The 13795-nt window shown below is 42.5% G+C and overlaps 2 protein-coding genes across 12 annotated transcripts in view; one reads left to right on the top strand and one right to left on the bottom strand.

Moving 5' to 3' along the window:
* The window catches only part of FRYL (FRY like transcription coactivator), a 267113-nt gene extending 265034 nt beyond the window's left edge, over positions 1-2079 (bottom strand). For 8 of the 11 annotated variants that reach the window (XM_078446126.2, XM_078446130.2, XM_078446129.2 and 5 more), the window contains exon 1: positions 1966-2079. The gene's annotated coding sequence lies outside the window, so the exon portion shown is untranslated. Of the gene's footprint in view, positions 1-1753; positions 1824-1965 lie in introns of those variants that run through there. The other 3 variants (XM_078446127.2, XM_078446124.2, XM_078446131.2) reach the window with 3 other exon arrangements.
* Positions 1-13795, top strand: part of LOC132693334 (uncharacterized) — a 37057-nt gene that overhangs the window by 18948 nt on the left and 4314 nt on the right. Inside the window, exon 3 of the transcript XR_013555293.2 lies at positions 13286-13440. The gene's annotated coding sequence lies outside the window, so the exon portion shown is untranslated. The remainder of the gene's footprint in view (positions 1-13285; positions 13441-13795) is intronic.

Raw genomic sequence — 13795 nt, forward strand, 5'->3', positions numbered from 1 at the left:
CAAACATTATTATCTGAAATTGGCTTTCAGTTTCCCGAGTATAATTTCTCCTTTCTTGTTATTGCCAAGACTGTGAAATAATGCTCCACACCAGTCAGAAAGTTACTAGACAGTGAGTTCATCAAGGAACACTTTGGGAAGTTGTTAGTACTGCATTAAAAAAAAAAAAAAAAAAAAAAAAATCACTGGGCCAGGCGTTCCAACAAAATTCACTCTTCCAGAGAAGCAATTTTTACAAAATAACTCAGAATGGAAGAAAAGACGGGATGGAATGCTATTTTTGATAGAGTAGCAAAAAAAAAAAAAAAAGACTACAGAATAACACACCCACTGCTACTTTGTTTATAGGCTTGTAACTTGCACATGCAAGTTCTCTACAAAAGTATTGCTCAAGAAGAAACTGTCAAAAATGAATGCTTATGAAAACATTTCTTTTCTAAATAAGGTCTCTAACAAGGGATGTGCTGTTTCTAAATGATTTCTTTAGCAAGTATTGACAAGTATAGCACAGCAATAATGCTCAGGATGGAAAAAAAATCTTATACTTGTTTTATCAATAGTAAAAGTTGCTCTTACTAATTATACGGCATAGGAGTTCTGTAGAAGAAATTAACTGTATGGTTGATACCTGCTAGTCAGAACACTACAAAACCAACTTCATTTCTTTACAAAAAGTTTTTTTTTTTTCCTAATCTTATAGACCCTAGCAACCTAATGGTTGGTTTTGTTATGCGGGTTGTTCTTCCCCCCTTCCAAAAGAACCTCCGCCAGTAAATCGAGGTAACTTTCCTCAGTTCAAAGGTTAAGGCAAATTCAGTTCTACGTAGACCTGTTACCCCTCATCAACATAGCTCCCTTTTTTCCCCCTATTATCTTGGCCTGAGAAGAAGTTAATGCTCCCGTATAACTGCCAGTCCAAGAGAGAAGTGATTTTCGGTGCCGGGGAACGAAACTGGGATAGGAGGAAAAAACGACGGCAATCAAGAACCATCTCGCCCTAGAAATCATCCTCTCCAGAAAGGAGAATAGAGTCGCTGACCAAAGAACCTGCTGCCCGGAAGGCACAACTTCCATCCCCCGCCAAAGAAAAGTTGCAAGGAAGAGCTCGTCGCCCAGGCAGCCCGCGCGGGTGCGGACACCGAGAGCAGCAGAGAAGCTCATCAGGCCCGGGCGGCGCGCGAGCCGGGGCTGCGGCGTCCGTGGGGCCGACTCCGGCTCCGGCAGGCTGCGGGTCTGGGGGTGCGACCGCGAGCAGTGGGCGGAGAAACGAGAGCAGAGGAAAAGAGGGACAATGCTGGGCCGGGCGGGCGACTCCGCGCGCTCCAAGGGTCCGTAGCGCCTCTTCCCGCCCGGGGCCGCCAGCTGCCGCGCCAAGTTTGCTCCTCAGCCCTCCCTTCACGGCCGGGGCGGCGAAGCCGTGGCTGCCGGCCTCCCTCCGCCTGGCCGCCGCCGCCTTCCTCCCCGCGGGGCGGCTCCCGCGAGTCGGCGAGCCGGCGGCGCGCGCGAGGAGAGCCGCGCGCGCGAAGGGGAGCCGGGCGCGCGAGGGAAACGGGGCGCGCGAGGGAAGGCGGGCGCGCGAGGGGCAGGGGGGGCGCGAGGGGAGGCGGGCGCGCCAGGGGCAGGGGGCGCGCGAGGAAGAGGCGCGCGCGACGGGAGCCGGGCGCGCGGGGGAGCCAGGCGCGCGGCGCTCCCCGAGGACCCGCTGCCGCTCCGGCGGGTTTTCGGTTGAGGCGGGGGCTGCGCCGCCGTTTACCGTCCGTTATGAGTCTTTGCCGGGGCGCCGCAGCCTGCCAGCCATCCTGGCCCGCCTCCCCCTCGGCTCTCATCAGGAAGGGCAGCCGGGCGAGGGCTGGCGACCTCGTCTCCTGCCAGGGCTACGGCCGCCGGGCGGTGGGCATCCCGGCGCCTGCCCCTGGGGCTGGAAGAGAAAGTGAAATGAAGCGTCTTTCCCCAGGCGACACCTACCCGTCCCCAGTCCAAGTGCAGCTGCCTCGCTCCTCGGGCGCCGCCGGTCCCCGCCCTCGGGCCCCGGGCTCCGTTCTCTTGACAATGGCGCGTCCCCTTTAAGGAATAATCCGATCGGAACCGATCTGTGGTTAAACCTCCGACTCTGATTTTAACCGGATTTCTCTCTCTCTCTCCCTGAGCCCGACGGACGCCCGGCGGTGCTGCGAGCTCTTCCCACCCCTTCCCCGCCCCGCCTACTCCCTCGCCTCCCTGATTGGCGAGAAACACTACAACAGGAACAGCAATCCTCGCACTCCACTGGCCAGCCCAGCCGCCGCTCAGAGTGGCTCCCGCCCCCACCCCGCCCCTTTTCCCGGGTTGGTCCTACGTCTAATCACTCTCTGTCTTCTACTCGATCGTTGCTTTGGAGAACTGGCAGTCAAGGCTCACCCTCCCGCCTCCGGAAAGCGAACTTTATTTTTATTGGTAAAAGGACATCTTCCTGTGCACCTGATTGGGCAAGGAAGGAGTTAGTCTGCACGCCCCTTGCCCATTCTCGCTCTCTCTTTACGGGTTTGAGAAATACAGCCGCAAAGTCCTCCCTACTTTGCCTTCTAAGCGCCTTTCCCTTTAAATGGTGGTAGGGGTCGTGGACAGACTCACAGCCTGTATTGGGGAAAGCGAGAAAGGGAGACGAGAAACATTCAAAATCTTTTCGAGTAATCTATCCTGAGCTGGGATCCTGCTGATCCTCAGAGTCCTGTGGTCTAGTGAATGGAGTGGTGAGAATGAGTTAGAATACCTGAACTTCTGGTACTAACTCCTCCGGAGCTTCACTCAAGTTTTCATTCACTGCCCACTCTACTTTCACCGTCGATTCTACTGGCATTTCGCTACCCCGAAGAGCTTTCGTAAAGATCTCTGCAAACCTGGAGGTGTCGTTATCTCACAATCGTTCATTTAAACAAACTAAATCACTTGCATTAAAAGTTCCGCTTCATTCACGTCCTCTGTGTTGTCTCGGCGTTTGCCACGGAAGCGAAGGTGCTCTTCTGAAAAGACTACACCATAGATGGTTCCTCTCCCGCCAGCTTCAAAAGTTGAAGGCGTCCGCGCCCCCCTTCCCCCCGCCCCCGCCCTTGCTAGAACTAACACAGGGAGAGCCCAGGTTGACCGAAGCGGGCACCAGAAGGCTATTCCTTGAGGGATAAGGAGTCTGGCACCGGAAGGTAGACCCTGCAGCAAGACCTCACCCAGGAGAGGAGAAATTCTACGACAGCCTAAGGGGTTATGATAATGTCCCCAGTTTCCCACCAGAGCTGTAAGAACCGAACGAGTTGTAACTACTAAAACTGGGTACAGTTAGTGCTTTGGTACCCATCTAAGAATGTGAGGGGGAAACGGTTAAGGGTCCTGGCCTCTTTGCCAATGAACTTTGAGAGCCTTTGGACCTCAGGATATTTATTTAGTGCATTTGCAGTGGTAGCCCAGTGGTGCCTAGAAAATGGCAGCACTCAGCAGTACCCTGGAAAGGGAGTTTAGTGCCAGAAAGGGGGAAATAAACATTGGTGATCCAAAGGACTTTAATGTGACTTCAGCTCAAAAATCTTACATACCCATATATATATCGGAGAGTCAGAAAAGGGAAAACGCCTTAGGTAATTTAGGTGTTTCTAGTAGGGGCAAGAGATATATGGCCTTCATAGATGCTTCTATAAATCTCTTCTTAAGTGCCTATAAATCCCTGTTTTCAGCCTATTCCATTTTGGTTTTTGGTGGTTAGGGTTTTTTTGTTGTTTGTTTGTTTGTTTGTTTGTTTGTTTTACCGTAGTCAAGGTAAAGTAATACCAGTTTTCTCTTGATTTACTACTGTCAAGTTTTGAGATTGCTTCTGGGTTCATCTGATATTCTATTAGAATATAAGTAGACTAAGAATATTCTATACTCTAGTATCTAGTATGATCTTCTGGAAATAAAAACATCTAGTATATCAGATGTGTACACAGTAGTAGGTTTTGTTCAAGATCTAGGTGATATTTTCAAGTTCTTCGTAAAACATCTGTTTTATGATGTCCAGATTGTTCTATTACACTGGCATTTGAGCTCATAATTCCAGAAGCCCATCTGTAGTAACCTCTAAATTCGATTCCCTACACTTAACCAACCATGCTGAGGTCATCACCTGACAAACATAATTTATATTATTTTTTCTATTTTATATTATTATTGTTATTATTTCACACTTGCCCACAATAAGATTGTTTATCACTTTTTAGCTCATACATCGAAACTCCTACTCCTAATAGCACCATTAGTATTTCACATCAAGGAAAAATTTAGAAAATCTGCAAACCGAGAGTTTCCAATATGCAGGTCATTTGTTCAGTGTTACTAAACCAGTCCCTGAAGTAATTTACTATTTGTACTTTCCCCTTCAGACAGACTTTATCTCCTGGAGAAATTTACAATGTGCACTTTCCCCTTCAGAGGGACTTTATCCCATGCCTTTATTTCTCATCCTTAAGCTAGATCCCCATTCTTTAAAGAGAAAGATTCCCAGAGGTGCCTGGCTGGCTCACTCGGTCAGTAGAGCATGCAACTCTTTATCTTGGGGGTTGTGAGTTTGAGCCCCACACTGGGTGTAGAGATTACTTTTAAAAATAAAAAATAAAATATTCTACCAACGTGCCAATATGACTAAGGCTTTTTAATATCCTTGTATAGAGATCTTTTTAAAACTCTTTTAAAGGGTGAAATACATTATGATGATTTATTCTCCCTGCTTATACACAAAAGTAAACCACGTCAAAGAACTACTAGTGAAGTGCCAATAATTAGTTTTCCTTAGGAAAATTGTTATCATTTATATTGTAAATTCTTTTCAGTTCACTGTACACTTATATAATAGCTATTAGGTGTTAAGTAAAGAATAGAGGGAAAAATGAATATCTCTCCCGGCACTTGGGTGGCTCAGTCGGTTAAGCTTCCAACTTCGGCTCAGGTCATGATCTCGCAGTTCTTGAGTTCAAGCCCCACAAGGGGCTCTGTGCTGACAGCTCAGAGCCTGGCTGCTTTGGATTCGGTGTCTCCCTCTCTCTCTGCCCCTCCCCTGCTTGCACTCTGTCTCTCTCTCCCTCAAAATAAATAAACATTTAAAAAAATGAATATATCTCCACTGTGCAGAGACAGAATCTCCAAAATCTACCCAAAAGTGGCACAACTTTACCCTTCACTTAGCACTTTTGTGGATACCATCTATTAACCAGTGATTTTCTTCAGTAAAATGAAGAAAAATCCAATTCCTAGAAGCTGTCAACAAAAATCTCTTCCCCCAGCCCTTTATAAATATTAACAAGAATGAAGCAAATTAAGAGAAAATAAATTCATGGTAATTTGATTTTATAAAGAAACTTCAAGAAATATTTCGTGGGTCTCTACAGAGACCCTATAGAGGAGGCCTATGTCCTCCATCTTTCATAATTTCAACATGTTTCTTTGTAAAATGAGAACTGATATTCATTGAGAATTTCACTTGAACAACCTTCAATCATCAGTGAAAGATTTAATTTTGTTCAGTATATTCTATCTATTGAGGCGGAAAGGAGATACTAATACATTTTTAGATTTCTAATTCTTTCCTGCTTAAAATCCTTCCAAGATTCTCTGGGCTCATACGGAATATAGTCCAAGCATCTCAGCAAAACAGACATCTCCCTTTATAATCGACTCCAGGCTACCTCTCAGATTTCTTCTCTGGCCACTCCTTCCTTTGACACTTGAAATGACTCCTCTATCAATATCAATGATCCTGTTCTTTCAAGCCTCAATGCCTTTGGGCGCGTGGTTCCCTTTGTGTAGAATAGCCTTCCCTTCCACGCTCTCCTGGAGGAGTCTCAGATAACCATCAAAACCTAACAGAAGCATTGCCTTCTTGGTGAAGACTTTTCAGATTTTACCCCCTTTCCTGACATGATTATTTCTCCACCACATACGTACATCTCAATCCCAAGTGTCAAGTTGAAAACAGGACTTAAATGTCTCTGTCAGCTGGTTAAGCGACCGACTCTTGATTTCAGCTCAGGTCATGATCTCATGGTAGGTTGGAGGCCCAGGTCGGTTTTCACATTCACAGCTTGGAGCTTGCTTGGGATTCTCTTTCAACCTGTCTCCCACCCGCCCCACACCCCAGACTTGAGGGCATAGGAGCATGTACAATCTCTCTCTCAAAATATGTAAATATATTTTTTAAATATTTCTTTTTTTGTCTCTTGCACTAATCTGATCTGTTCTCCAAGATCAAAGGCCATGCTTATACATCTTTTTATCAGCATCACTTGGGTTGATGCCTGGCCTAACTAAGGCTTTTAATAAATCTATGTCAAATTGAGTTGAAAGAGTAAGGCCGAAACAAAAAGGTTAACTTACAATGTGAAAATCTAATTAACCAGAATACTATTCTAGGAATATTTTTTATAATTTTTTTTTGTTTTATTTATTTATTTTGAGAGAGAGAGAAAGTACAAGCAGGAGAGGAGCAGAGAGAGAGGGAGATAGAATCTAAGGCATGCTCTGCACTGGCAACACGGAGCCTGACTTGGGGCTTGAACTCAGGAACTGCAAGATCATGACCTGAGCTGAAACCAAGAGTCAGACACTCAACCAGCTAAGCCACCCAGGAACCCCTAGGAATATTTTAATTACTTAATATTTTATTGTAAATCTGTCTTATCAGTCTAGATCACTGGTTCCCAGACATTATTTCATGGACTGGTAAAAATTGCAAGGAATTTTTGGTAACTAACATGGCCTTAACAAGTTTTGTATTCTGCAAAGTAAAGCCTTAAAAATAAATATAAATAAACCATCTATCTGTTCTTCCCATTATTTCATAAAATAAAAATATTTTAGGGGCGCCTGGGTGGCTCAGTCGGTTAAGTGTCCGACTTCTGCTCAGGTCATGATCTCTCGGTCCGTGGGTTCGAGCCCCGCGTCGGGCTCTGTGCTGACAGCTCAGAGCCTGGAGCCTGTTTCAGATTCTGTGTCTCCCTCTTTCTCTGACCCTCCCCTGTTCATGCTCTCTGTCTGTCTCAAAAATAAGTAAGTGTTAAAAAAAAATGAAAAAAAAAAAATAAAATAAAAATATTTTAAAAACCAAAATTGGGAAGGTCATAAGGTCAAAATAAACGTTCTTTGAATAAATTAGACATTATAAAGAACTTGCACAAACCTCCAATTGAGACTAGGACACTCATTGCACTTTAAGTTACTCAATCTGATGCCTCTTTTCATCTATTTTTAAAGAATGGTTTAGTAATTAAAATATTCTTAAGGTTTTTTTCCCCCATGATGTTCATAGGAGGAAAAACTATTTGATTTTCTGTTAATTTTCACTCTACCTGTGAGTAAATGTCATAGGGTCACACTGACTGACTTGCTAGCTTCCTGCCAGAATATTTTAGAGAAACTATTATTTTTTTTTAATTTTTTTTAACATTTATTTATTGTTGAGACAGAGAGAGAGCATGAACAGGGGAGGGTCAGAGAAAGAGGGAGACACAGAATCTGAAACAGGCTCCAGGCTCTGAGCTGTCAGCACAGAGCCCGACGCGGGGCTCGAACCCACAGACCGCGAGATCATGACCTGAGCCAATGTCGGACGCTCAACCGACCGAGCCACCCAGGCGCCCCAAGAGAAATTATTATTTATGAAAGCCCTTGCAAAATGCTACTTGAATTCATTTCTTCATCTACCATGTCTTATAGAGTTCCCTTACTATTCTTTTGCGAACCTTACCACTTTTTAAAAATCATTGTTTAATCCTTAGAAAGTTCCCCCCTTGTTTGTCAATGAATCAAACAATAGAAATTTAAGTGTTTTTTTAAAAAAATGTTTACCCATATAGTTTCTGAGCTTACAAAAATTTAGGTTAAGTACCTGATAACCATCGATAAATATCATAATGCCTATCCTGTCACAGTTAGATAATGATAATATGAGCCATATTAAAGCAAATGGAGAAATGTTTGTGTTATATTAATGCAAATGTATTTATATATGTATATATACTCAAATATACATAATTATATATAAAGGTGCTTTTTTAAATAGTGCAACCCAATCAGATACAAATTTTTTATGATGGGATTGTTCATAATGGCTAAGCATCGTATAGAAGAAATCTTCTAATGCTATGTATGATAAAGGTCTAGAAATATCACCTTCTAAAACTGGGTCAAGTAATTGATTTTTTTTTTCAGATAATTGCTTATTCAGTGGAATACATGATTAATGTGTATGGACTCATCTTTTATTAATAAGATATTATATTTATTTTGTCTTCATATTCTGTACCTATTTTAGATAGTTTAGGAGCTTTCTATTTTAATATTATTTTATTAATTGAGATACCTTTATCAATAAGATCTTAACTTTGTCAACAATATTTTACTGGTAATGTGTTAGTATTTTACCATTTTTCTTTTTTTTTTTTCATCATTACAAAGGGACTTCCACTCTAAACAGACCCATTGTGTGAAAATGTGAACTTAAAGAAGAGATAAATCAAGGATTAAATACTGACTTTATAAGTGGATTACTCTGAAGGAATTTTGAGAATATTTTTCAACTTGATATTTCCACTCACAAACAGCTTTTCAGAAGTGAAAAGCATGACATAAAGAAAAACACCTATATTCAGTATGATCCCCTTTGTCCATTTCTCAGTAAAAATGTCTGAATTCCACAGCCAACAGACTATATAGTGGTTACTTTACAGATTATATAGTTTTAATGTTTATTTATTTTTAAAGGAGAGAGCGAGAGACAGAGTGTAAGCAGGGGAAGGGCAGAGAGAGAGGGAGACACAGAATCTGAAGCAGCCTGCAGGCTCTGAACTGTCAGCACAGAGCCCCATGCGGGGTTTGAACTCACAAACTGTGAGATCATGACCTGAACCAATGTCAGACACGTAACTGAGCCACCCAGGCGTCCCACAGATTAGATTTTTAAATTAAATAATTTAAGGAATGAACACATCATCTGTCCCCGTTAAAATGGTTATCTAGTTAGTACTCTTGTGAAATCACTTTGAAATTGTCTTAAACCTGTAATGCATATTTTAAAGTGTTGCTCTGGTAAGTATGAATTTGTAATTGGTAAGGGAAATAGTCCCTTTTAAAAAAGACAGGAAACACTTTTTAGTCCATTTCCAGTTTGTGAGTTGAAGGGAAGGTGATGGGAAAATGTAGACACTCTATTTAAATTCATTGCTACCACTTATCAACTCATTATCTCATTTGGGAAAGGAACTCATGAATTATCCAAAGAACTGGGAAATTTGACAACAGAGGACAGTTACATGATCATACTACCAGCAAAGGAGTATGCCAGATGACTGATCTCTTTTGGGGGCTTCTGTCTGTTGATTGAGAAACAGAAAAACAAAGGACAAAGGAAAGTCTCTTTAATTAATCCTACCAACTAAGCAAAATAAATAGATCATTTGTTTCAGCAACAGAAGCAAACTGTTAACAATTGAGAAAAGCCACCTGCAGGTGCTTTTGAACACAAGCTGCCCCAGAGTCCAAAATTACTATTGTTTAACACAAGGGTCAGCAAATTTTTTTCTGTGAAGGGCCAGATAGTTAAATATTTTTGGTTTTGTGGGCCATCTGGTCTCTTTCACAACTACTCTGTCGCTGTAGCACAAAAGTGGCCATGGAGAATACGTGAATGAACATGTAGGGCCAGGTTCCAATAAAAGTTTATTCATGGACACGGAAGTAGAATTTTATTTAATTTTCATGCGTCAAGCTATATCATTCTTCTTTTGATTTTTTTCAATCATTTAAACTATAAAAACCATTCTTAGCTTGCAGGTCTCAGAAGTAGTGGGTCAGATTTGCCTATGGCTATAGTACTGACTCCTGGTCTAACATAACTCTAACTCATCAAAAAAAAATTTTTTGGGGGGCGCCTGGGTGGCTCAGTCGGTTAAGCGTCCGACTTCAGCTCAGGTCACGATCTCACAGTCCGTGAGTTCGAGCCCCGCGTCAGGCTCTGGGCTGATGGCTCAGAGCCTGGAGCCTGTTTCCGATCTGTGTCTCCCTCTCTCTCTGCCCCTCCCCTGTTCATGCTCTGTCTCTCTCTGTCTCAAAAATAAATAAACGTTAAAAAAAAAAAATTTTTTTTTAAATTTTGTTTTTGTTTTTGTTTTTGGTTGAGTACCTAGTATGTGTCACGTACTGTGTGAGAAGTAAAGGAGATGGTTCATTTTCAGAAATATCAAATAAAAGCTGTGCTGTCTAGTTAACAGTAGGTTTACAACCTATTGGAAATATATATGAAACCCCCCTCCCCCGTAATGGAGTCCCAAACCCTTGGACACTTCACTTCCTGGTTCCTCTTCCCCTCTCCGATTTGCAGGCTTATTTTCACACAGACTTATTTTCATGGGCTTTGCAATGAGCATGCATCAAAGAACAAAGGAGGGACTGAAGGTCTCTGCCTCACCTAAAGAAATGTACATTTATTCCAATCAGAGTACTTTTTGCCTTATATGGGCATAGGCTACTTCCGGGTAAGTCTGTAGTCTCTGTAGTCCTCAGCCAATGAGGAATCAGGTGAAGCAATTGCACGCTAGGAGATAAATTGTCTGCTGTAACTGCCAGAGTGTGCCTGTCCATCAGTCACCTGCTCTTGCCTCCCTTCACTGTGCTCTGAGTCTCTGCGTCCCTCCTTTGATTGGGTCAGTGGGCTTATTTCTCACACTATGCTAGGTCTGAGGACTCTAGGGGGTGACAAGATGGATGTAGTCTCTGTCCTCATAGAGCTTATGGTATAATAATCACACAAATATATATAATTAGAAACTGTAATCAATGGCTATGAGGGAAGAGTACAGAATGGTCTAAATCATGAGTTATAATCTAGACTAGGAGGTCATGGAAGGTTTCCCTAAGGATGTATTCTTTGACAAGGACTGAAAAATGAGTATGCACTGACATGAGGAAGTGGGGGGTGGAGAGGAGAAAAATCTTTCAGGCAGAAGGCACAGCAGGTGCACCACCTTGATGGCACTGAGAAAGGCCCTGTGCCCACAAAATACAAAATGAAGGGAAAAGAGACATGCAGTTAAATTGGAGAAATAAGTAAGAGCAAAAGCAATCAGGGCCTAGCGTTTATTCAAAGTAATAAAAAACCACAACACGGTCGGATTTGCATTTTTAAAAGATCCTTAGCTGTAGTATGGAGAAAAGACTAGAGGAGGGCAACAGTGGTGACTACAGCAGTCAGAGGCTTCTTGACCCTGGACTCGAGGCACTCGAGCCAAATACCACTATTTCACTCATGCCAGGCACTTGTTCTTAATACTTAACATGTATTAATTCATTGAAATTTCACAACAACTCCATATACAGGCACTGCCACCCTCCCTTTTGGGAAGAGGAGACTGACTATATCTCAATTCCTTCCCTTAGGGCCCCCTCAGTTGTCTCTATAGAATTATGGGAAGTAATTGCAGGAGAAAGTTTAAGAGTGAGGAGGAAAAGAGAGGAAGAGGGGCGCCTGGGTGGCTCCATTGGTTAAGCATCTGACTCTTGATTTTGGCTCAGGCCATGATCTTGAGGTTCGTGGGATCAAGCCCTGCACTGGGCTCTGCACTGGCAGCCTGGAACCTGCTTGTGATCCTCTCTCTTCCTGTCTCTCCACCTCTCCCCTGCTCAAGTGTGCGCTCTCTCTCTCTCTCTCTCTCTCTCTCTCAAAATAAATAAATAGACTTTTAAAAAAGAGAGAGAGAGAGAGAGAGGAAGAAATAAATGAGGAAGTTGTGTTCTGTGGGACCATAGCCTTGACTCAGACCCAAGTCTCTTTTTCAAGAGATTATATTGTTTATTGGGAATGAAGCCCAAATTCAACAAGGTAGCTATCTTGGGTATCTGTGGGAAGCCCATGTGAAAATACTCATTGCTACAAAAAAATACTCAACATAATGACATAATGTTTGGGACATACTTACTCTAAAAAAGTCCCCCCCTGTTTATCTAAAATTCAAACCTAACAGGGTGTCCTGTATTTTATCTGGCAAGCCTACACTATGGAAACACAGTCGCTCCTGTAAAACCTCGATGTCAGCTGGAGATACCTGGACCCTTAAGATTTAGAAAATGATCCTGTGCATGTTATAAAATCCAAAGGCCTTCCCAAGGATTTTTGTGAATTACCGGGGCAAGGGTGTGGGATTTGGGTGGTTCTGTTTTCACCTTTGCTTCCAGGCTCATTCTTTCTCACTGAAGACTCCCTTCTGAACTCTTTTAATATCAAGAAACCCAGCAAACCTATGGAAACATCATGAGGATGGTAGAGTTCACAGGAGAGTGGAGAGTTGAATGGAGCAGCCCCATCAGGCAGAGCCTCACAAACAGCTCAGAGCGGAATTTTATTATACTCTGTTCCTTAGAGTCCTTTCAGCCACCTACCACCAATGCTCTCTCATGACCCTCTGCCATCATCCCTGGGTCCTGCTCGCCCTCTTGACACGCCTCTTCCCCTCTTGTGTCTTTTTCTTGACCTTCTCTCAGTAGCCAAGAATGTCTCTCCTCCTGTACAGCAAATTCCCAAACTAAGCAGGTCTGACTCCTTTTCTAACGCTTTATCACCAGCTGATTTCCCAAGACCTCAGGATCTCAATCACTTATTGAGGCTTTCTTTCAAAACAAAGACAGTCTGAGATTCTCGCTAAGAAGAATCCTGATGCCCGCAGATGAAACAATAATCACTTTTTCTTAAGTTGTTGCCATAATTTTCTGCCAGCATGCAGGACAAAGAACGATATCTCTTTTGGTTATAGCCAAAGGGGCCCATCCTTACTAGTTACATCATCATTTTCTTGGGAGAAGTTTCACTGCTTTTTGCCTTGTGACAAAGTTCAGGAAAACCGAACAGGTAGCCTTTTGGATCCCATTATGGATTACAGATAAACCTGGGCATTTTCTCTGCCTTGAAATCTAATTCAAATTAAAGTCAGTTACTTTTCTCAAGGTAAAGAAAGAAGGTTTGGGTGAACACATCACCGTTTGCTATTGTTGGAAGCACCGCCTGCTCTTTTACGGGAAAAAAGAAAGAAAAAGAAAGAAAGAGAGAGAGAGAAAGAAAGAGAGAGAGAAAGAAAGGAAGAAAGAAACGAAGAAGCTATTATATAAACTCAGGAAGAAAAGAAAAGACGGAAAGATACAGAAAAAGTGGGCTCTGTGGAACCATAGCCTTGGCTCACATCCTATCCCATTATCTTTTCCAAGGATTATCTTCTAACTTTAGCTTTGTCTGCCTATTTTCCAGATTGTCCTGAGATACTGCAAAAGCCAAGTACAGACATGCAGTATGTGTAGTGATCCCACCAGTCAATTCGAATAATAATATGAAGATTTATGAATACATGTTCCTGTGCGTTCGTCTACAGCAAAATGAAATAAAGAACTTAGTCAATTGTACAGGTACATTCAAAAATGACTTTGCTACAATTATCTTGATATTTAGCCATTTATGGATCAGTGGTGGGGAGGGGGGTTTGTTTGAACTCTCCAAACAAAAGCCTTAATGTTTTACTACCTTTCTTCAAGTGTAAATTTGGCCTGAATTCCAGTGTATTGATAAACTGAAATAGAGACCGGTATATATGTATATATCACATATATTAACTATGTAAATGACAAGCAGATTAGTAGTATAGCAGCTACCCTGGTCATATGATCACAGAGAAGCACAGGCTCAAGTTCAAGTAACAGAACAATAGGCAATTGATGTGTCATTTCTTCAGGAAGTCACACATCAGATATTAACTCCCACATA

This window comes from Panthera onca, chromosome B1, assembly GCF_046562875.1.
Source record: "Panthera onca isolate mPanOnc1 chromosome B1, mPanOnc1 haplotype 2, whole genome shotgun sequence".
Classification (NCBI taxonomy): domain Eukaryota; kingdom Metazoa; phylum Chordata; class Mammalia; order Carnivora; family Felidae; genus Panthera; species Panthera onca.